The sequence below is a fragment of the Ambystoma mexicanum genome, chromosome 14, assembly GCF_040938575.1.
Source record: "Ambystoma mexicanum isolate Mex_15411 chromosome 14, UKY_AmexF1_1, whole genome shotgun sequence".
Classification (NCBI taxonomy): Eukaryota; Metazoa; Chordata; class Amphibia; order Caudata; family Ambystomatidae; genus Ambystoma; species Ambystoma mexicanum.
The window spans coordinates 469,480,800-469,504,276 of NC_090940.1; positions in this window are offsets into that span (position 1 = coordinate 469,480,800).

The following is a 23,477-nucleotide window of genomic DNA, read 5'->3' on the forward strand; positions in this document are numbered from 1 at the left end:
GTTTGGTATTAGAAGCATTGAGATATCACATATCATGCTATAGGAAAGGTCTCAGGATTGGAATGGGAAGGAGTTGGATATCACATCTCATGCTAAAGGAAAGGTCTCAGGTTTGGAAGGGGAAGGATTTGGATCTCACATATGTTTTAGGACGGTCTCAGGTTTGGTATTAGAAGCATTGAGATATCACATCTCATGGTATAGGAAGGGTCTCAGGATTGGAATGGGAAGGAGTTGGATAGCACATCTCAAGCTATCGCAGGATTGGAATGGGAAGGAGTTTGATATCACATCTGAAGCTATAGGAAGGGTTTCAGGATTGGAATGGGAAGGAGTTTGATATCACATCTCATGCCATAGAAAGGGTCTCAGGTTTGGTATAAGCATTGAGATATCACATCTCTGCTATCCGAAGGGTCTCAGGATTGGAATGGGAAGGACTTAGATATCACATCTCATGCTATGGGGAAGGTCTCAGTTTTGATATTAGAAGCATTGAGATATCACATCTCATGCTATCGGAAGGGTCTCAGGATTGGAATGAGAAGGAGCTGGATATCACATCTCATGCTAAAGGAAGGGTCTCAGGTTTGGAAGGGGAAGGATTTGGATATCACATCTCATGTTATAGGACGGGTCTCACGTTTGGTATTAGAAGCATTAAGATATCACATCTCATGGTATAGGAAGGGTTTCAGGATTGGAATGGGAAGGAGTTGGATATCATATCTCATGCTATAGGAAGGGTCTCAGGATTGGATTGGGAAGGAGTTTGATATCAAATCTCATGCCATAGTGTTAAGACGGATTTCTGAACTCTGTCCTGGTGGCGCAGAAGTTCAGAAGGCCAACCTAATTACTTAGAACAGGGTAACCTCTGGACGAGCCAGACCAATCAAGGTAGCGATCGCGGCGGTCAAGACTAGGTCTCAAGAGGGGTGAGGGTGACTGAAAGCCCGCAATGAGCACACAAAGCAAGAGCGCTTACAAACTACTCCAAACAGTTGTTATATCAAAAATATATACACATTTATTTTAAGGCCTTTAAAACAATGACCGTAGCGAGAAAATCACAATATCACAATACTAAACCAACACATACCATATCAACACAATATATATACAAATACAACAGTCGCTAGCGTTATAAGCACAAAATGTGTAGTCCACCTGAAAGGGAAGGAAAAAAGGCAGTGCGATAATGCTTTATACTCAGTTCGCCTTCAGAGGCACCTAACTAGATGGAAGTCCGAGCCCTGCGAAGAGTGGAGCCTTGTGCTCAAAGTACCTGCCACGCCGGTGCCAACGGGCAAAAGGGGAAGCTCTTCGGAGGAAGTCAGGCAGTTCGGGTTAGTGCACAGCACAAGGAGAACAGGTTCCGCAACTCAAGCGCAGCCTCCACGGCGAGCAGAAGCAGAGCGCGAGTACGGACAAAAGGGTGCTGTTTTTACACAGCGGGGAAAAGCAATGGGATACTGCAGGAGGGCGACCAGATCCTAGCTAAACTACTCACCGGTCCCCGAAGCAAGCAGACCCAGGCTTCTCCACGTTAGTTTGAGCAGCTGGCAGGTTCAGAAGTGCAGGGAACGCCTCGTAGTCGTGTAGAGCAAAAAGACGTCCCAATCGACGAAACCAGCACAGTTTGTTGCCGCAGCAGGACAACGGAGCGGCCGTGTGTATTCAAGCCAAATGTACACTCCTCCCTTCAGACTTGGGAACGCCAAGTGTACGAAGCGTGGGAGAGTGACAAGGACTCGAAATACAACACAACCTGGCGGCAGTTACAGAGCAGGACTCCCTTGTAAGCTGGTCAGTCAACTGGATGGCCCAGAGACACTTCCGAAGGCTTACTTGGCAGGAGATGATGAAGTCGCCGGGAATAGCTGTTCCTGCTATTCCAAAGGTCGAAGCACCAGTACAGGCCTTCTGGTTCGATCCAAGGAGGAAAGGGTTTCACAGGACGACAGCAGTGCAAAGGAGGATTCCTTAAGCGGGTCACCAGCGATTCCTCGGTCCAGCCTCTTGGTTGCAGGATACTTGGCTCCTGTATTCCTTCGTTCGTGAGAACTCAGGAGATCGACATGGTAGTGGTGTTTCCAGCTCCCTCTTATCCACGGTTCCCTTCGCGCCAAAACGGAGGGGAGCCAATGGGAGATCCGCTCATCAACACACATACCATACGTGGACCAATCACGGACCACGGTGGTCCCAGGCATTCACACCACCCTAGACTCTCTGGCACCCAGGATGTGTATTGGGACCAGACATCCCAGCCCACACCCTGGAGGCACACAAACGACATGTAGAAGCCCGCAAAAGCAACCACGTTTCGCGGGAAAGTACATGCCCAAATAAGGAAGGGTATCAGGATTGGATTTGGAAGTAGTTGGATATCCCATCTCATGCTATAGGAAGGGTCTCAGGTTGGAATGGGAAGGTGTTGGGTATCACATCTCATGTTATAGGAAGGGTCTCAGGATTGAAATGGGAAATACTTCAATATCACATCTCATGCTATAGGAAGGCTCTCAGGTTTGGAAGGGGAAGGAGTTGGATATCACATTTCCCATCTCATGCTATAGGAAGGGTCTCAGGTTTGGTATTAGAAGCATTGAGATATCACATCTCATGCTATAGGAAGGGTCTCAGGATTGAAATGGGAAGGAGTTGGATATCACATCTCATGCTAAAGGGAGGGTCTCAGGTTTGGAAGGGGAAGGATTTGGATATCACATCTCATGTTATAGGAAGGATCTCAGGTTTGGTATTAGAAGCATTGAGATATCACATCTCATGCTATAGTAAGGGTCTCAGGATTGGAATGGGAAGGAGTTGGATATCACATCTCATGCCATAGGAAGCGTCTCAGGTTTGGTATAAGCATTGACATATCGCATCTCTGCTATCGGAAGGGTCTCAGGATTGGAATGGGAAGGAGCTGGATATCACATCTCATGCTAAAGGAAGGGTCTCAGGTTTGGAAGGGGAAGGATTTGGATATCACATCTCATGTTATAGGACGGGTCTCAGGTTTGGTATTAGAAGCATTAAGATATCACATCTTATGGTATAGTAAGGGTTTCAGGATTGGAATGGGAAGGAGTTGGATATCATATCTCATGCTATAGGAAGGGTCTCAGGATTGGAATGGGAAGGAGTTTGATATCAAATCTCATGCCATAGGAAGGGTCTCAGGTTTGGTATTAGAAGCATTGAGATATCACATCTCATGCTATAGGAAGTGTCTGAGGATTGGAATGGGAAGGAGTTGGATATCACATCTCATGCTATAGGAAGGGTCTCAGGATTGGATTTGGAAATAGTTGGATATCCCATCTCATGCTATAGGAAGTGTCTCAGGTTGTAATGGGAAGGACTTCGATATCACATCTCATGTTATAGGAAGGCTCTCAGGTTTGGAAGGGGAAGGAGTTGGATATCACATTTCATGTTAGATGTAGGATCTCAGGTTTGGTATTAGAGGCATTGAGACATCACATCTCATGCTATCAGAAGGGTCTAAGGATTGGAATGTGAAGGAGTTGGATATCACATCTCACACTAAAGGGAGGGTCTCTGGTTTGGAAGGGGAAGGATTTGGATATCACATCTCATGTTATAGGAAGGATCTCAGGTTTGGTATTAGAAGCATTGAGATATCACATCTCATGCTATCGGAAGGATCTCAGGTTTGGTATTAGAAGCATTGAGATATTACATCTCATGCTATCAGAAGGGTCTCAGGATTGGAATGGGAAGGAGTTGGATATCACATCTCATGCTAAAGGGAGGGTCTCAGGTTTGGAAGGGGAAGGATTTGGATATCACATCTCATGTTATAGGAAGGATCTCAGGTTTGGTATTAGAAGCATTGAGATATCACATCTCATGCTATAGTAAGGGTCTCAGGATTGGAATGGGAAGGAGTTGGATATCACATCTCATGCTAAAGGAAGGGTCTCAGGTTTGGTAGAAGCATTGAGATATCACATCTCATGCTATAGGAAGGGTCTCAGGATTGGAATGGGAAGGAGTTGGATATCACATCTCATGCCATAGGAAGGGTCGCAGGTTTGGTATAAGCATTGAGATATCACATCTCTGCTATCCGAAGGGTCTCAGGATTGGAATGGGAAGGACTTAGATATCACATCTCATGCTATAGGGAGGGTCTCAGTTTTGATATTAGAAGCATTGAGATATCACATCTCATGCTATCGGAAGGGTCTCAGGATTGGAATGAGAAGGAGCTGGATATCACATCTCATGCTAAAGGAAGGGTCTCAGGTTTGGAAGGGGAAGGATTTGGATATCACATCTCATGTTATAGGACGGGTCTCACGTTTGGTATTAGAAGCATTAAGATATCACATCTCATGATATAGGAATGGTTTCAGGATTGGAATGGGAAGGAGTTGGATATCATATCTCATGCTATAGGAAGGGTCTCAGGATTGGATTGGGAAGGAGTTTGATATCAAATCTCATGCCATAGGAAGGGTCTCAGGTTTGGTATTAGAAGCATTGAGATATCACATCTCATGCTATAGGAAGTGTCTGAGGATTGGAATGGGAAGGAGTCGGATATCACATCTCATGCTATAGGAAGAGTCTCAGGATTGGAATGGGAAGGAGTTGGATATCACATCTCATGCTATAGGACGGCTCTCAGGTTTGGAAGGGGAAGGAGTTGGATATCACATTTCATGTTAGAGGTAGGATCTCAGGTTTGGTATTAGAGGCATTGAGACATCACTTCTCATGCTATCAGAAGGGTCTCAGGATTTGAATGGGAAGGAGATGGATATCACATCTCACGCTAAAGGGAGGGTCTCAGGTTTGGAAGGGGAAGGATTTGGATATCACATCTCATGTTATAGGAAGGATCTCAGGTTTGGTATTAGAAGCATTGAGATATCACATCTCATGCTATCGGAAGGATCTCAGGTTTGGTATTAGAATCATTGAGACATCACATCTCATGCTATCAGAAGGGTTTCAGGATTGGAATGGGAAGGAGTTGGATATCACATCTCATGCTAAAGGGAGGGTCTCAGGTTTGGAAGGGGAAGGATTTGGATATCACATCTCATGTTATAGGAAGGATCTCAGGTTTGGTATTAGAAGCATTGAGATATCACATCTCATGCTATAGTAAGGGTCTCAGCATTGGAATGGGAAGGAGTTGGATATCACATCTCATGCTAAAGGAAGGGTGTCAGGTTTGGTAGAAGCATTGAGATATCCCATCTCATGCTATAGGAGGGGTCTCAGGATTGGAATGGGAAGGAGTTGGATATCACATCTCATGCCATAGGAAGGGTCTCAGGTTTGGTATAAGCATTGAGATATCACATCTCTGCTATCCGAAGGGTCTCAGGATTGGAATGGGAAGGACTTAGATATCACATCTCATGCTATAGGGAGGGTCTCAGTTTTGATATTAGAAGCATTGAGATATCACATCTCATGCTATAGGAAGGGACGCAGGATTGGAATGGGAAGGATTTGGATATCACATCTCATGCTAAAGGAAGGGTCTCACGTTTGGAAGGGGAAGGATTTGGATATCACATCTCATGTTATAGGACGGGTCTCAGGTTTGGTATTAGAAGCATTGAGATATCACATCGCATGCTGTAGGAAGGGTTTCAGGTTTGGAATGGGAAGGAATTGGATATCACATCTCATGTCATAGCAAGGATCTCAGGTTTGGTATTAGAAGCATTGAGATATCACATCTCATGCTATAGGCATGGTCTCAGATTGGAATGGGAAGGAGTTGGATATCACATCTCATGCTATATGAAGGGACTCAGATTTGGTATTACAAGCATTGTGATATTTCATCTCATGCTATAGGAAGGGTCTCAGGATTGGATTGGGAAGGAGTCGGATATCACATCTCATGCTATAGGAAGGGTTTCAGGTTTGGAATGGTAAGGATTTGTATACCACATCTCTTGCTATAGGAAGGGCCTCAGGTTTGGTATGAGAAACATTGAGATATCACATCTCATGGTATGGGAAGGGTCTCAGGATTCGAATGGGAAGGAGTTTGATATCACATCTCATGCCATAGGAAGGGTCTCAGGTTTGGTAGAAGCATTGAGATATCACATCTCATGCTATAGGAAGGGTCTCAGGATTGGAATGGGAAGGAGTTGGATATCACATCTGAAGCTATAGGAAGGGTTTCAGGATTGGAATGGGAAGGAGTTTGATATCACATCTCATGCTATCAGAAGGGTCTAAGGATTGGAATGGGAAGGAGTTGGATATCACATCTCACGCTAAAGGGAGGGTCTCAGGATTGGAATGGGAAGGAGTTGGATATCACATCTCATGCCATAGGAAGGGTCTCAGGTTTTTTATTAGAAACATTGAGATATCACATCTCATGCTATAGGAAGGGTTTCAGGATTGGAATGGGAAGGATTTGGATATCACATCTCATGCTAAAGGAAGGGTCTCACGTTTGGAAGGGGAAGGATTTGGATATCACATCTCATGTTATAGGACGGGTCTCAGGTTTGGTATTAGAAGCATTGAGATATCACATCGCATGCTGTAGGAAGGGTTTCAGGTTTGGAATGGGAAGGAATTGGATATCACATCTCATGTCATAGCAAGGATCTCAGGTTTGGTATTAGAAGCATTGAGATATCACATCTCATGCTATAGGCATGGTCTCAGATTGGAATGGGAAGGAGTTGGATATCACATCTCATGCTATATGAAGGGACTCAGATTTGGTATTACAAGCATTGTGATATTTCATCTCATGCTATAGGAAGGGTCTCAGGATTGGATTGGGAAGGAGTCGGATATCACATCTCATGCTATAGAAAGGGTTTCAGGTTTGGAATGGTAAGGATTTGTATACCACATCTCTTGCTATAGGAAGGGCCTCAGGTTTGGTATGAGAAACATTGAGATATCACATCTCATGGTATGGGAAGGGTCTCAGGATTCGAATGGGAAGGAGTTTGATATCACATCTCATGCCATAGGAAGGGTCTCAGATTTGGTAGAAGCATTGAGATATCACATCTCATGCTATCAGAAGGGTCTCAGGATTGGATTGGGAAGGAGTTGGATATCCCATATCATGCTATAGGAAGGGTCTCAGGTTTGGTATTAGAAGCATTGAGATATCACGTCTCATGCTATAGGAAGGGTCTCAGGATTGGAATGGGAAGGAGTTGGATATCACATTTCATGTTAGAGGTAGGATCTTAGGTTTGTTAGAGGCATTGAGATATCACATCTCATGCTATCAGAAGGGTCTCAGGGTTGGAATGGGAAGGAGTTGGATATCACATCTCATGCCAAAGAGAGGGTCTCAGGTTTGGAAGGGGAAGGATTTGGATATCACATCTCGTGTTATAGGAAGGATCTCAGGTTTGGTATTAGAAGAATTGAGATATCACATCTCATGCTATCGGAAGGATCTCAGGTTTGGTATTAGAAGCATTGAGATATCACATCTCATGCTCTCAGAAGGGTCTCAGGATTGGAATGGGAAGGAGTTGGATATCACATCTCATGCTATAGGAAGGGTCTCAGGATTGGAATGGGAAGGAGTTTTATATGACATCACATGCCATAGGAAGGATCTCAGGTTTGGTATTAGAAGCATTGAGACATCACATCTCATGTTATAGGAAGGGTCTCAGGATTGGAATGGGAAGGAGTTGGATATCACATCTCATGCTATAGGAAGGGTCTCAGGTTTGGTATAAGCATTGAGATATCACATCTCATGCTATAGGAAGGGTCTCAGGATTGGAATGGGAAGGAGTTGGATATCACATCTCATGCTATAGGGAGGGTCTCACGTTTGGAAAGGGAAGGAGTAGGATATCACATTTCATGTTAGAGGTAGGATCTCAGGTTTGGTATTAGAGGCATTGAGATATCACATCTCATGCTATCAGAAGGCTCTCAGGATTGGAATGGGAAGGAGTTGGATATCACATCTCATGCCAAAGGGAGGGTCTCAGGTTTGGAAGGGGAAGTATTTGGATATCACATCTCGTGTTATAGGAAGGATCTCAGGTTTGGTATTAGAAGAATTGAGATATCACATCTCATGTTATCGGAAGGATCTCAGGTTTGGTATTAGAAGCATTGAGACATCACATCTCATGCTATCAGAAGGGTCTCAGGATTGGAATGGGAAGGAGTTGGATATCCCATCTCATGCTATAGGAAGGGTCTCAGGTTGGAATGGGAAGGAGTTGGATATCACATCTCATGCCATAGGAAGGATCTCAGGTTTGGTATTAGAAGCATTGAGATATCACATATCATGCTATAGGAAAGGTCTCAGGATTGGAATGGGAAGGAGTTGGATATCACATCTCATGCTAAAGGAAAGGTCTCAGGTTTGGAAGGGGAAGGATTTGGATCTCACATATGTTTTAGGACGGTCTCAGGTTTGGTATTAGAAGCATTGAGACATCACATGTCATGGTATAGGAAGGGTCTCAGGATTGGAATGGGAAGGAGTTGGATAGCACATCTCAAGCTATCGCAGGATTGGAATGGGAAGGAGTTTGATATCACATCTGAAGCTATAGGAAGGGTTTCAGGATTGGAATGGGAAGGAGTTTGATATCACATCTCATGCCATAGAAAGGGTCTCAGGTTTGGTATAAGCATTGAGATATCACATCTCTGCTATCCGAAGGGTCTCAGGATTGGAATGGGAAGGACTTAGATATCACATCTCATGCTATGGGGAAGGTCTCAGTTTTGATATTAGAAGCATTGAGATATCACATCTCATGCTATCGGAAGGGTCTCAGGATTGGAATGAGAAGGAGCTGGATATCACATCTCATGCTAAAGGAAGGGTCTCAGGTTTGGAAGGGGAAGGATTTGGATATCACATCTCATGTTATAGGACGGGTCTCACGTTTGGTATTAGAAGCATTAAGATATCACATCTCATGGTATAGGAAGGGTTTCAGGATTGGAATGGGAAGGAGTTGGATATCATATCTCATGCTATAGGAAGGGTCTCAGGTTGGAATGGGAAGGAGTTGGATATCACATCTCATGCCATAGGAAGGATCTCAGGTTTGGTATTAGAAGCATTGAGATATCACATATCATGCTATAGGAAAGGTCTCAGGATTGGAATGGGAAGGAGTTGGATATCACATCTCATGCTAAAGGAAAGGTCTCAGGTTTGGAAGGGGAAGGATTTGGATCTCACATATGTTTTAGGACGGTCTCAGGTTTGGTATTAGAAGCATTGAGATATCACATCTCATGGTATAGGAAGGGTCTCAGGATTGGAATGGGAAGGAGTTGGATAGCACATCTCAAGCTATCGCAGGATTGGAATGGGAAGGAGTTTGATATCACATCTGAAGCTATAGGAAGGGTTTCAGGATTGGAATGGGAAGGAGTTTGATATCACATCTCATGCCATAGAAAGGGTCTCAGGTTTGGTATAAGCATTGAGATATCACATCTCTGCTATCCGAAGGGTCTCAGGATTGGAATGGGAAGGACTTAGATATCACATCTCATGCTATGGGGAAGGTCTCAGTTTTGATATTAGAAGCATTGAGATATCACATCTCATGCTATCGGAAGGGTCTCAGGATTGGAATGAGAAGGAGCTGGATATCACATCTCATGCTAAAGGAAGGGTCTCAGGTTTGGAAGGGGAAGGATTTGGATATCACATCTCATGTTATAGGACGGGTCTCACGTTTGGTATTAGAAGCATTAAGATATCACATCTCATGGTATAGGAAGGGTTTCAGGATTGGAATGGGAAGGAGTTGGATATCATATCTCATGCTATAGGAAGGGTCTCAGGATTGGATTGGGAAGGAGTTTGATATCAAATCTCATGCCATAGTGTTAAGACGGATTTCTGAACTCTGTCCTGGTGGCGCAGAAGTTCAGAAGGCCAACCTAATTACTTAGAACAGGGTAACCTCTGGACGAGCCAGACCAATCAAGGTAGCGATCGCGGCGGTCAAGACTAGGTCTCAAGAGGGGTGAGGGTGACTGAAAGCCCGCAATGATCACACAAAGCAAGAGCGCTTACAAACTACTCCAAACAGTTGTTATATCAAAAATATATACACATTTATTTTAAGGCCTTTAAAACAATGACCGTAGCGAGAAAATCACAATATCACAATACTAAACCAACACATACCATATCAACACAATATATATACAAATACAACAGTCGCTAGCGTTATAAGCACGAAATGTGTAGTCCACCTGAAAGGGAAGGAAAAAAGGCAGTGCGATAATGCTTTAGACTCAGTTCGCCTTCAGAGGCACCTAACTAGATGGAAGTCCGAGCCCTGCGAAGAGTGGAGCCTTGTGCTCAAAGTACCTGCCACGCCGGTGCCAACGGGCAAAAGGGGAAGCTCTTCGGAGGAAGTCAGGCAGTTCGGGTTAGTGCACAGCACAAGGAGAACAGGTTCCGCAACTCAAGCGCAGCCTCCACGGCGAGCAGAAGCAGAGCGCGAGTACGGACAAAAGGGTGCTGTTTTTACACAGCGGGGAAAAGCAATGGGATACTGCAGGAGGGCGACCAGATCCTAGCTAAACTACTCACCGGTCCCCGAAGCAAGCAGACCCAGGCTTCTCCACGTTAGTTTGAGCAGCTGGCAGGTTCAGAAGTGCAGGGAACGCCTCGTAGTCGTGTAGAGCAAAAAGACGTCCCAATCGACGAAACCAGCACAGTTTGTTGCCGCAGCAGGACAACGGAGCGGCCGTGTGTATTCAAGCCAAATGTACACTCCTCCCTTCAGACTTGGGAACGCCAAGTGTACGAAGCGTGGGAGAGTGACAAGGACTCGAAATACAACACAACCTGGCGGCAGTTACAGAGCAGGACTCCCTTGTAAGCTGGTCAGTCAACTGGATGGCCCAGAGACACTTCCGAAGGCTTACTTGGCAGGAGATGATGAAGTCGCCGGGAATAGCTGTTCCTGCTATTCCAAAGGTCGAAGCACCAGTACAGGCCTTCTGGTTCGATCCAAGGAGGAAAGGGTTTCACAGGACGACAGCAGTGCAAAGGAGGATTCCTTCAGCGGGTCACCAGCGATTCCTCGGTCCAGCCTCTTGGTTGCAGGATACTTGGCTCCTGTATTCCTTCGTTCGTGAGAACTCAGGAGATCGACATGGTAGTGGTGTTTCCAGCTCCCTCTTATCCACGGTTCCCTTCGCGCCAAAACGGAGGGGAGCCAATGGGAGATCCGCTCATCAACACACATACCATACGTGGACCAATCACGGACCACGGTGGTCCCAGGCATTCACACCACCCTAGACTCTCTGGCACCCAGGATGTGTATTGGGACCAGACATCCCAGCCCACACCCTGGAGGCACACAAACGACATGTAGAAGCCCGCAAAAGCAACCACGTTTCGCGGGAAAGTACATGCCCAAATAAGGAAGGCCCCGGGTCGCCCGACCTGGGGAAGGCGAAGGGAGCAAGACGGTCAGTGGACAGGACAAAGGAGCCTCGTGGTCTGGCCATTTTGGGAGCCAGGCCACCATTTTGGGTTCAGTGCGAAAAACGTGCTCAGAACGCCAAAAGGAGCTCAAAATAAACAAAACGATCGCTGCCACCATTCGAGTCCCTGAATGACTTGCACCGATCAAATACCATCCTAAAAGAGTATCTAGGGCCTGTAGAAGGCTAGAGACCCAAGAGAGCTGTAACTTAGCTTACAGTGCCCTCTTGTGTCATGTTGCACTAAAGCCGCAACATGATAGAAGAAACTACGGGAAACAGCGTTCCCCGGTACTGACTGTCTTAAGGGCATGTCAGTTTCCCCGTAAGAAAAGGAGCGAAAGCCCAGAGGAGTGCTGCAGAAGGCTGCACTTCTCTGGCAAAGTCAAACAACAGCAAAAAGTTTAGGGGTTGCCACATGGAAGGAAAATTACCTACAATTATGAAATCTTTCCTAACAAGCATTGAGATACATCTCATGCTAACGGAAGGGTATCAGGATTGGATTTGGAAGTAGTTGGATATCCCATCTCATGCTATAGGAAGGGTCTCAGGTTGGAATGGGAAGGTGTTGGGTATCACATCTCATGTTATAGGAAGGGTCTCAGGATTGAAATGGGAAATACTTCAATATCACATCTCATGCTATAGGAAGGCTCTCAGGTTTGGAAGGGGAAGGAGTTGGATATCACATTTCCCATCTCATGCTATAGGAAGGGTCTCAGGTTTGGTATTAGAAGCATTGAGATATCACATCTCATGCTATAGGAAGGGTCTCAGGATTGAAATGGGAAGGAGTTGGATATCACATCTCATGCCATAGGAAGCGTCTCAGGTTTGGTATAAGCATTGACATATCGCATCTCTGCTATCGGAAGGGTCTCAGGATTGGAATGGGAAGGAGCTGGATATCACATCTCATGCTAAAGGAAGGGTCTCAGGTTTGGAAGGGGAAGGATTTGGATATCACATCTCATGTTATAGGACGGGTCTCAGGTTTGGTATTAGAAGCATTAAGATATCACATCTTATGGTATAGTAAGGGTTTCAGGATTGGAATGGGAAGGAGTTGGATATCATATCTCATGCTATAGGAAGGGTCTCAGGATTGGAATGGGAAGGAGTTTGATATCAAATCTCATGCCATAGGAAGGGTCTCAGGTTTGGTATTAGAAGCATTGAGATATCACATCTCATGCTATAGGAAGTGTCTGAGGATTGGAATGGGAAGGAGTTGGATATCACATCTCATGCTATAGGAAGGGTCTCAGGATTGGATTTGGAAATAGTTGGATATCCCATCTCATGCTATAGGAAGTGTCTCAGGTTGTAATGGGAAGGACTTCGATATCACATCTCATGTTATAGGAAGGCTCTCAGGTTTGGAAGGGGAAGGAGTTGGATATCACATTTCATGTTAGATGTAGGATCTCAGGTTTGGTATTAGAGGCATTGAGACATCACATCTCATGCTATCAGAAGGGTCTAAGGATTGGAATGTGAAGGAGTTGGATATCACATCTCACACTAAAGGGAGGGTCTCTGGTTTGGAAGGGGAAGGATTTGGATATCACATCTCATGTTATAGGAAGGATCTCAGGTTTGGTATTAGAAGCATTGAGATATCACATCTCATGCTATCGGAAGGATCTCAGGTTTGGTATTAGAAGCATTGAGATATTACATCTCATGCTATCAGAAGGGTCTCAGGATTGGAATGGGAAGGAGTTGGATATCACATCTCATGCTAAAGGGAGGGTCTCAGGTTTGGAAGGGGAAGGATTTGGATATCACATCTCATGTTATAGGAAGGATCTCAGGTTTGGTATTAGAAGCATTGAGATATCACATCTCATGCTATAGTAAGGGTCTCAGGATTGGAATGGGAAGGAGTTGGATATCACATCTCATGCTAAAGGAAGGGTCTCAGGTTTGGTAGAAGCATTGAGATATCACATCTCATGCTATAGGAAGGGTCTCAGGATTGGAATGGGAAGGAGTTGGATATCACATCTCATGCCATAGGAAGGGTCGCAGGTTTGGTATAAGCATTGAGATATCACATCTCTGCTATCCGAAGGGTCTCAGGATTGGAATGGGAAGGACTTAGATATCACATCTCATGCTATAGGGAGGGTCTCAGTTTTGATATTAGAAGCATTGAGATATCACATCTCATGCTATCGGAAGGGTCTCAGGATTGGAATGAGAAGGAGCTGGATATCACATCTCATGCTAAAGGAAGGGTCTCAGGTTTGGAAGGGGAAGGATTTGGATATCACATCTCATGTTATAGGACGGGTCTCACGTTTGGTATTAGAAGCATTAAGATATCACATCTCATGATATAGGAATGGTTTCAGGATTGGAATGGGAAGGAGTTGGATATCATATCTCATGCTATAGGAAGGGTCTCAGGATTGGATTGGGAAGGAGTTTGATATCAAATCTCATGCCATAGGAAGGGTCTCAGGTTTGGTATTAGAAGCATTGAGATATCACATCTCATGCTATAGGAAGTGTCTGAGGATTGGAATGGGAAGGAGTCGGATATCACATCTCATGCTATAGGAAGAGTCTCAGGATTGGAATGGGAAGGAGTTGGATATCACATCTCATGCTATAGGACGGCTCTCAGGTTTGGAAGGGGAAGGAGTTGGATATCACATTTCATGTTAGAGGTAGGATCTCAGGTTTGGTATTAGAGGCATTGAGACATCACTTCTCATGCTATCAGAAGGGTCTCAGGATTTGAATGGGAAGGAGTTGGATATCACATCTCACGCTAAAGGGAGGGTCTCAGGTTTGGAAGGGGAAGGATTTGGATATCACATCTCATGTTATAGGAAGGATCTCAGGTTTGGTATTAGAAGCATTGAGATATCACATCTCATGCTATCGGAAGGATCTCAGGTTTGGTATTAGAATCATTGAGACATCACATCTCATGCTATCAGAAGGGTTTCAGGATTGGAATGGGAAGGAGTTGGATATCACATCTCATGCTAAAGGGAGGGTCTCAGGTTTGGAAGGGGAAGGATTTGGATATCACATCTCATGTTATAGGAAGGATCTCAGGTTTGGTATTAGAAGCATTGAGATATCACATCTCATGCTATAGTAAGGGTCTCAGCATTGGAATGGGAAGGAGTTGGATATCACATCTCATGCTAAAGGAAGGGTGTCAGGTTTGGTAGAAGCATTGAGATATCCCATCTCATGCTATAGGAGGGGTCTCAGGATTGGAATGGGAAGGAGTTGGATATCACATCTCATGCCATAGGAAGGGTCTCAGGTTTGGTATAAGCATTGAGATATCACATCTCTGCTATCCGAAGGGTCTCAGGATTGGAATGGGAAGGACTTAGATATCACATCTCATGCTATAGGGAGGGTCTCAGTTTTGATATTAGAAGCATTGAGATATCACATCTCATGCTATAGGAAGGGACGCAGGATTGGAATGGGACGGAGTTTGATATCACATCTCATGCTATAGGAAGGGTCTCAGGTTTGGAAGGGGAAGGATTTGGATATCACATCTCATGTTATAGGACGGGTCTCAGGTTTGGTATTAGAAGCATTAAGATATCACATCTCATGGTGTAGGAAGGGTTTCAGGATTGGAATGGGAAGGAGTTGGATATCATATCTCATGCTATAGGAAGGGTCTCAGGATTGGATTGGGAAGGAGTTTGATATCAAATCTCATGCCATAGGAAGGGTCTCAGGTTTGGTATTAGAAGCATTGAGATATCACATCTCATGCTATAGGAAGTGTCTGAGGATTGGAATGGGAAGGAGTCGGATATCACATCTCATGCTATAGAAGGATCTCAGGTTTGGTAGAAGCATTGAGATATCACATCTCATGCTATAGGAAGAGTCTCAGGATTGGAATGGGAAGGAGTTGGATATCACGTCTCATGTTATAGGAAGGGTCTCAGGTTTGGTAGTAGAAACATTGAGATATCAAATCTCATGCTATAGGAAGGGACGCAGGATTGGAATGGGACGGAGTTTGATATCACATCTCATGCTATAGGAAGGGTCTCAGGTTTGGTATTAGAAGCATTGAGATATCGCATCTCATGCTATAGGAAGGGTCTCAGGATTGGAATGGGAAGGAGTTGGATATCACATCTCATGCCATAGGAAGGGTCTCAGGTTTGGTATAAGCATTGAGATATAACATCTCTGCTATCGGAAGTGTCTCAGGATTGGGATGGGAAGGAGTGTGGCATGAGATGTGATATCAAACTCCTTCCCATTCCAATCCCGAGACCCTTCCTATAGCTTGAGATGTGATATCCAACTCCTTCCCATTCCAATTCTGAGACCCTTCCTATACCAGGACACTTGCTATCTCAATGCTTCTAATACCAAACCTGACACCCGTCCTATAACATGAGTTGTGATATCCAAATCCTTCCCCTTCCAAACCTTAGACCCTTCCTTTATCATGAGATGTGATATCCAACTCCTTCCCATTCCAATCCTGAGACCCTTCCCATATCATGAGATTTGTTATATCAATGCTCCTAATATCAAACTTGAGACCCTCCCTATAGCATGAGATGTGATATCCAAGTCCTTCCCATTCCAATCCTGAGACCCTTCCTATAGCATGATGTTAAGACGGATTTCTGAACTCTGTCCTGGTGGCGCAGAAGTTCAGAAGGCCAACCTAATTACTTGGAACAGGGTAACCTCTGGACAAGCCAGACCAATCAAGGTAGCGATCGCGGCGGTCAAGACTAGGTCTCAAGAGGGGTGAGGGTGACTGAAAGCCCGCAATGAGCACACAAAGCAAGAGCGCTTACAAACTACTCCAAACAGTTGTTATATCAAAAATAGATACACATTTATTTTAAGGCCTTTAAAACAATGACCGTAGCGAGAAAATCACAATATCACAATACTAAACCAACACATACCATATCAACACAATATATATACAAATACACAGTCGCAAGCGTTTAAAGCACGAAATATGTAGTCCACCTGAAAGGAAAGGAAAACAGGCAGTGCGATAACGCTTTAGACTCAGTTCGCCTTCAGAGGCACCTAACTAGATGGAAGTCCGAGCCCTGCGAAGAGTGGAGCCTTGTGCTCAAAGTACCTGCCACGCCGGTGCCAACGGGCAAAAGGGGAAGCTCTTCGGAGGAAGTCAGGCAGTTCGGGTTAGTGCACAGCAGAAGGAGAACAGGTTCCGCAACTCAAGCGCAGCCTCCACAGCGGGCAGAAGCAGAGCGCGAGTATGGCCAAAAGGGTGCTGTTTTTACACAGCAGGGAAAAGCAATGGGATACTGCAGGAGGGCGACCAGATCCTAGCTAAACTACTCACCGGTCCCCGAAGCAAGCAGACCCAGGCTTCTCCACGTTAGTTTCAGCAGCTGGCAGGTTCAGAAGAGCAGGGAACGCCTCGTAGTCGTGTAGAGCAAAAAGACGTCCCAATCGACGAAACCAGCACAGTTTGTTGCCGCAGCAGGACAACGGAGCGGCCGTGTGTATTCGAGCCAAATGAACACTCCTCCCTTCAGACTTGGGAACGCCAAGTGTACGAAGCGTGGGAGAGTGACAAGGACTCGAAATACAACACAACCTGGTGGCAGTTACAGAGCAGGACTCCCTTGTAAGCTGGTCAGTCAACTGGATGGCCCAGAGACACTTCCAAAGGCTTACTTGGCAGGAGATGATGAAGTCGCCGGGAATAGCTGTTCCTGCTATTCCAAAGGTCGAAGCACCAGTACAGGCCTTCTGGTTCGATCAAAGGAGGAAAGGGTTTCACAGGACGACAGCAGTGCAAAGGAGGATTCCTTCAGCGGGTCACCAGCGATTCCTCGGTCCAGCCTCTTGGTTGCAGGATACTTGGCTCCTGTATTCCTTCGTTCGTGAGAACTCAGGAGATCGACATGGTAGTGGTGTTTCCAGCTCCCTCTTATCCACGGTTCCCTTCGCGCCAAAACGGAGGGGAGCCAATGGGAGATCCGCTCATCAACACACATACCATACGTGGAACAATCACGGACCACGGTGGTCCCAGGCATTCTCACCACCCTAGACTCTCTGGCACCCAGGATGTGTATTGGGACCAGACATCCCAGCCCACACCCTGGAGGCACACAAACGACATGTAGAAGCCCGCGAAAGCAACCACGTTTCACGGGAAAGTACATGCCCAAATAAGGAAGGCCCCGGGTCGCCCGACCTGGGGAAGGTGAAGGGAGCAAGACGGCCAGTGGACAGGACAAAGGAGCCTCATGGTCTGGCCATTTTGGGAGCCAGGCCACCATTTTGGGTTCAGTGCGAAAAATGTGCTCAGAACGTCAAAAGGAGCTCAAAATAAACAAAACGATCGCTGCCACCATTCGAGTCCCTGAATGACTTGCACCGATCAAATACCATCCTAAAAGAGTATCTAGGGCCTGTAGAAGGCTAGAGACCCAAGAGAGCTGTAACTTAGCTTACAGTGCCCTCTTGTATCATGTTGCACTAAAGCCGCAACACGATAAAAGAAACTACGGGAAACAGCGTTCCCCGGTACTGACTGTCTTAAGGGCATGTCAGTTTCCCCGTAAGAAAGGAGCGAAAGCCCAGAGGAGTGCGGCAGAAGGCTGCACTTCTCTGGCAAAGTCAAGAACAAGGTGAAAACAACAGCAAAAAGTTTAGGGGTTGCCACATGGAAGGAAAATTACCTACAATTACGAAATCTTTCCTAACACTCGCCCCTCCCAGACTATGGACAGGGGGAACTAATCCACCCCTGGATGAGTCTCTTGTTCAGGTCGGTTAAACATTCTGGACAACCCATCAGCATTGCTATGTTGGACACCTGGCCTATGCTCAATAGTGAAGTCGAAGCCTTGTAGACTTATGGACCACCTAAGCAACTTTGGATTCTCCCCCTTCATGTTCATTAGCCACTTTAACGGCTTATGGTCAGTCTGCACAGTGAAGTGGGTCCCATAGAGGTAGGGCCTCAGCTTCCTTAGGTCCCACACAACAGAGAAACATTCTTTCTCTACCGTGGACCATCTGAGCTCTCTGTCCTTAAGCTGGCGACTAATAAAACCGATAGGGTGTTCCTTACCCTTCTCATCTACTTGTGATAGTACAGCTCCTATCCCAGTGTCAGAGGCATCCGTCTGCACGATAAAAGGTCTTTGATAATCAGGGGCCCTAAGCACAGGGGCCTGGCACAAGGAGTCTTTTAAGCCATTGAAGGCCTTCTCACACTCGTCGGTCCAAGTTACCTTCTTGGGTTTCTTCGGAGTTGTGAGGGCAGTCAGAGGAGCAGCTATGGTGCCATAATCTGCCACAAAATTGCGGTAATACCCCGTGAGTCCTAAAAAGGCTCTCACTTGGGTTTGCGTAGTGGGGGTAGGCCAGTCTTGTACTGCTTGTACCTGACTGAGTAGAGGCTGTCTCCTCCCTCCACCTACTTCATGTCCAAGGTAAACCACTGAGCCTTGTCCATTTTGGTGAGGGGCCACTCGGACACCCTCAAAAGAGCTATCTGAAGGACTGCTTGGGAACAGGTCGGGGAGAGGTTCAGACTCCTCTTCCTCAACGTCTGAAGCCAATAGCAGTGCTGCGATTTCGCCGCTTGGGACGAAAGCCTTCAGCCTATTCACGTGAAACACTTTTGGAGCCTGTCCAGGCCTTCCAAGGTCCACTGAATAGTTAACCTCACCCAGGGGCTCCACCACTGGGCAAGGGCCTGACCATTTGTCCTGTAAAGCTCGAGGCCTTATGAGATTCATGATCAGGACTTGCTGACCAAGTGTAAAGTTGATGAGGGAAGCTTTCTGGTCGTACCAATGTTTCACCAGCGCTTGCCCTGCCTTCAATTTATCACTAGCCAAGCCCATCAGAAGTACCATCCGTTTTCTGAGCCCTAGCACATAATCAACTACGTTGGTAGTAACAGGGGGAGTGGGCATCTCCCATCCCTCTTTGACGATGGCTAAGGGTCCCCGTACGGGATGACCGAACAGAAGTTCGAAGGGGCTGAAGCCAACACCCTCCTGTGGTACCTCTCGGTAGGCAAACAGTAAGCATGAAACAAGAAGATCCCATTTTCTTCTCTGAGGCTCCTCCAGAGCCCCAATCATGCTCTTTAACGTTCTGTTGAAACGCCCCCCCAGACCATTGGTCTGGGGGTGGTATGCAGAAGAGAACCTGTAGGTGACCCCACATTCTTTCCACATAGCCTGCCTATACTTCGACATAAAGTTGCTGCCATGATATGACACAACTTCTTTAGGGAAGCCAACCCTAGTAAATATGCCGAGTAAAGCTTCTGCAACTGACTTGGCAGTTACAGTTGTCGATGGGATGGCCTCAGGATACCTGGTTGCATGGTCGACCAGCACCAGGATAAACCTATTGCCCGAGGATGTTTGCGGGTCAAGGGGACCAACCATGTCGATCCCTACCCTTTCAAATGGTACCCCCACAACTGGGAGCGGTACCAACGGAGCTTGGATTGTCGCGCCAACCTTACCAGACAACTGGCAGGCGGCACAACTCCTGCAGTGACTTTCTACTTGCTCCCCCATCTTGGGCCAGTAGAAGTGCATGGATAACCTTTGCTTGGTCCTCCTCATACCAAGGTGACCAGCAAGGGGAACTTCATGCGCCAACTGCAGGAGGAAGGGCCTAACAGCAAGGGGAACCACCAACCTCCTATGGTCTCCTTCTGTAGACTCTGTGGGCTCACTATACAGGAGTCCACCTTCCCAATAAATCCTATGCTTCCCAGGAGGTTCACCCTCAAGCTGGGAGCAGGCCTGTCTCCTTAGGCCTTCCAGAGATGGGCACTCACGTTGGCCTTTACTGAATTCGTCCCTATCAGGACCTCCTTCAACTAACAAGTCTTTTAGTTCAGGATGATCGTTGGGGTCGAATACTTCAGGCATCGCCACCTCCTCGTCAGGCCCGGGCGATTGACCAACTTCCTCCACCGCAGTGGTAGGCGAGCTCGGGGGAATATTCTCTTTCCCTCGTCTTGACTTGTAGACTCCTTTCGCCTTGGGTTTCCCCTTTGGCTGGGGCGGCGTATTGGACTTGGCCAATGCTGCCCGTGCTTGAGACCGTGTGTAGGGTCTTTCGGCAGTGTCTCCTACGAGCCCTAAAGCTCTGAGATCATTACCTAACAAGACCTTTCCCGGGACGTTTCTCTGAATGCTCACTGGAATCCTGACTGCTGTACCATTTAAAGTAAGATTTACAAGGATCACGGGAAACATACGGAGGGGGCCGTCAGCCAACTTAGTGGGCATCAGAGTAGCTCTGGCAACTTCCTCTGAGTCTACCAAGGTAGAATCCACTACAGTGCGACTGCACCCATTATCCCTAAGAGCTGGAGTATCCACTCCATTGATCAGCACACTGTCTTTAAAGTAGTGCTTGGTATTATCCGGAATCCTAGCATAAGCCTCTGCGACTTTAGGCTCCCAGGAACCCAGGGACACTAAAACTACCTCAGCCTCTATTCCGCTGGGAAATGAGTCTGAGGAGAAGGATGCTCCTGTAATCTCTTCTTCCTCGTAGGAGGAGAAGGCCAGATTAGCGGAGTGGACCCCCAAAGGTCTAACCTTACAACGGGGATCCCCCTTCACGTGGTCAGTTGCTCCACAAGAAAAACAAGCCCCAGTGGGTCTGTTTACGTAGGGAGGCTTATTGTAACCAGAGTTCTGTTTCGGAGGCTGACCTCCACTACCCTGTGAGTTCTCTTGTGTCTTACCCTTGATTTTCTTTTTGTGGCCCTTATGGGAAGAAGATTTAGCAGATTCCCCACCCTCCATATCTTTGGACTTTTTCCCTTCCTCCTGCTTACCAGGATGAGTTTTGTCCTTATGGGACACTCGATGTGACACCCATAAGTCTGCTGCAATGACCAGCTTCTTAGGATCTATCTCCTTCGAATCGGCCAAATGCTGCTTAAGCTTCGGGGAAGAAGAAGCAAAAATATGTTCCAGCATGACAAGATTTATCATGCCTTCGAAGGTAGAAACCTTATAACCTTCGACCCAGCCAGTTAAGTTTTTCAAAGATTCAGCGACATAAGATACCCAAGTACCACCTTCCTTTTTCTTATACTCTCGAAAACGCTTTAAATATTGGGCCGGAGTCTTCCCAAACTTTAAAATGAGAGTTTGCTTTAACATTGCGAAATCAGCTCGCTCAGCCTTCGACATTTCCATAATGGCACTACAGCCAGAATGGGGCAGTCTAGTGAGCAACCACGCAATCTTATCAGCATTGTCAACTTCTTGAACCTCACATGCATACTCAAACGCATTCAGCCAGTCCATAATGTCATTCCTTTCTTCATACACACTGAGCAGATCTTTCGGAAACCGTGGATGAGAGGAAGCCCCAGACCCATGTCCAGGACCCTTGGACCCATTTGCAACCTGAAGCTTGGCCAGTTCCAACTGGTGATCCCTGTCTTTCTGTTTTTCTGCCTGTTCGATTTTTAGTTTGGCTATGCTGAATTCAAGCTCCTGCTGCCTAAACCGCAGCTCTTGCTTCTTGAATTCAAGCATAGCCTCCCCATCAACACTGGCAGAGGAAACATTAGACATTACATCCTCCCTGTCCTCGTGGTCGCGATGGATCAGTGCAGCGGCAGAACTGTCTGTTCTGCCAGTGAGAGCAGCCCCACCACCTTCTGCACTGTCCTCGGAAGTTATAGCGTCAAGCTGCGCTTCTTGCCACGCCACGATTCTCTGGATCATTTCCAATTTTGTGCCTTGAGAGGAAACACCTCTCTCCGCACACATCTTTTTCAGCGTTTCTGATTTGGAAGCATTTAAAGTTAACAAGGTATTTGTTTCCATACTGTTTGATAGGACTATGGCCTTTTTAAAGTTATACTACAACAATTCACTACGTGTACTGTTTGGAATAACCTGAAATGCCTTAGTTCGAGCGCAACACTGGATACCTTCAGTCGTATCCCACCGCTGTACACCAATTTGTTAAGACGGATTTCTGAACTCTGTCCTGGTGGCGCAGAAGTTCAGAAGGCCAACCTAATTACTTGGAACAGGGTAACCTCTGGACAAGCCAGACCAATCAAGGTAGCGATCGCGGCGGTCAAGACTAGGTCTCAAGAGGGGTGAGGGTGACTGAAAGCCCGCAATGAGCACACAAAGCAAGAGCGCTTACAAACTACTCCAAACAGTTGTTATATCAAAAATAGATACACATTTATTTTAAGGCCTTTAAAACAATGACCGTAGCGAGAAAATCACAATATCACAATACTAAACCAACACATACCATATCAACACAATATATATACAAATACACAGTCGCAAGCGTTTAAAGCACGAAATATGTAGTCCACCTGAAAGGAAAGGAAAACAGGCAGTGCGATAACGCTTTAGACTCAGTTCGCCTTCAGAGGCACCTAACTAGATGGAAGTCCGAGCCCTGCGAAGAGTGGAGCCTTGTGCTCAAAGTACCTGCCACGCCGGTGCCAACGGGCAAAAGGGGAAGCTCTTCGGAGGAAGACAGGCAGTTCGGGTTAGTGCACAGCAGAAGGAGAACAGGTTCCGCAACTAAAGCGCAGCCTCCACAGCGGGCAGAAGCAGAGCGCGAGTACGGCCAAAAGGGTGCTGTTTTTACACAGCAGGGAAAAGCAATGGGATACTGCAGGAGGGCGACCAGATCCTAGCTAAACTACTCACCGGTCCCCGAAGCAAGCAGACCCAGGCTTCTCCACGTTAGTTTCAGCAGCTGGCAGGTTCAGAAGAGCAGGGAACGCCTCGTAGTCGTGTAGAGCAAAAAGACGTCCCAATCGACGAAACCAGCACAGTTTGTTGCCGCAGCAGGACAACGGAGCGGCCGTGTGTATTCGAGCCAAATGAACACTCCTCCCTTCAGACTTGGGAACGCCAAGTGTACGAAGCGTGGGAGAGTGACAAGGACTCGAAATACAACACAACCTGGCGGCA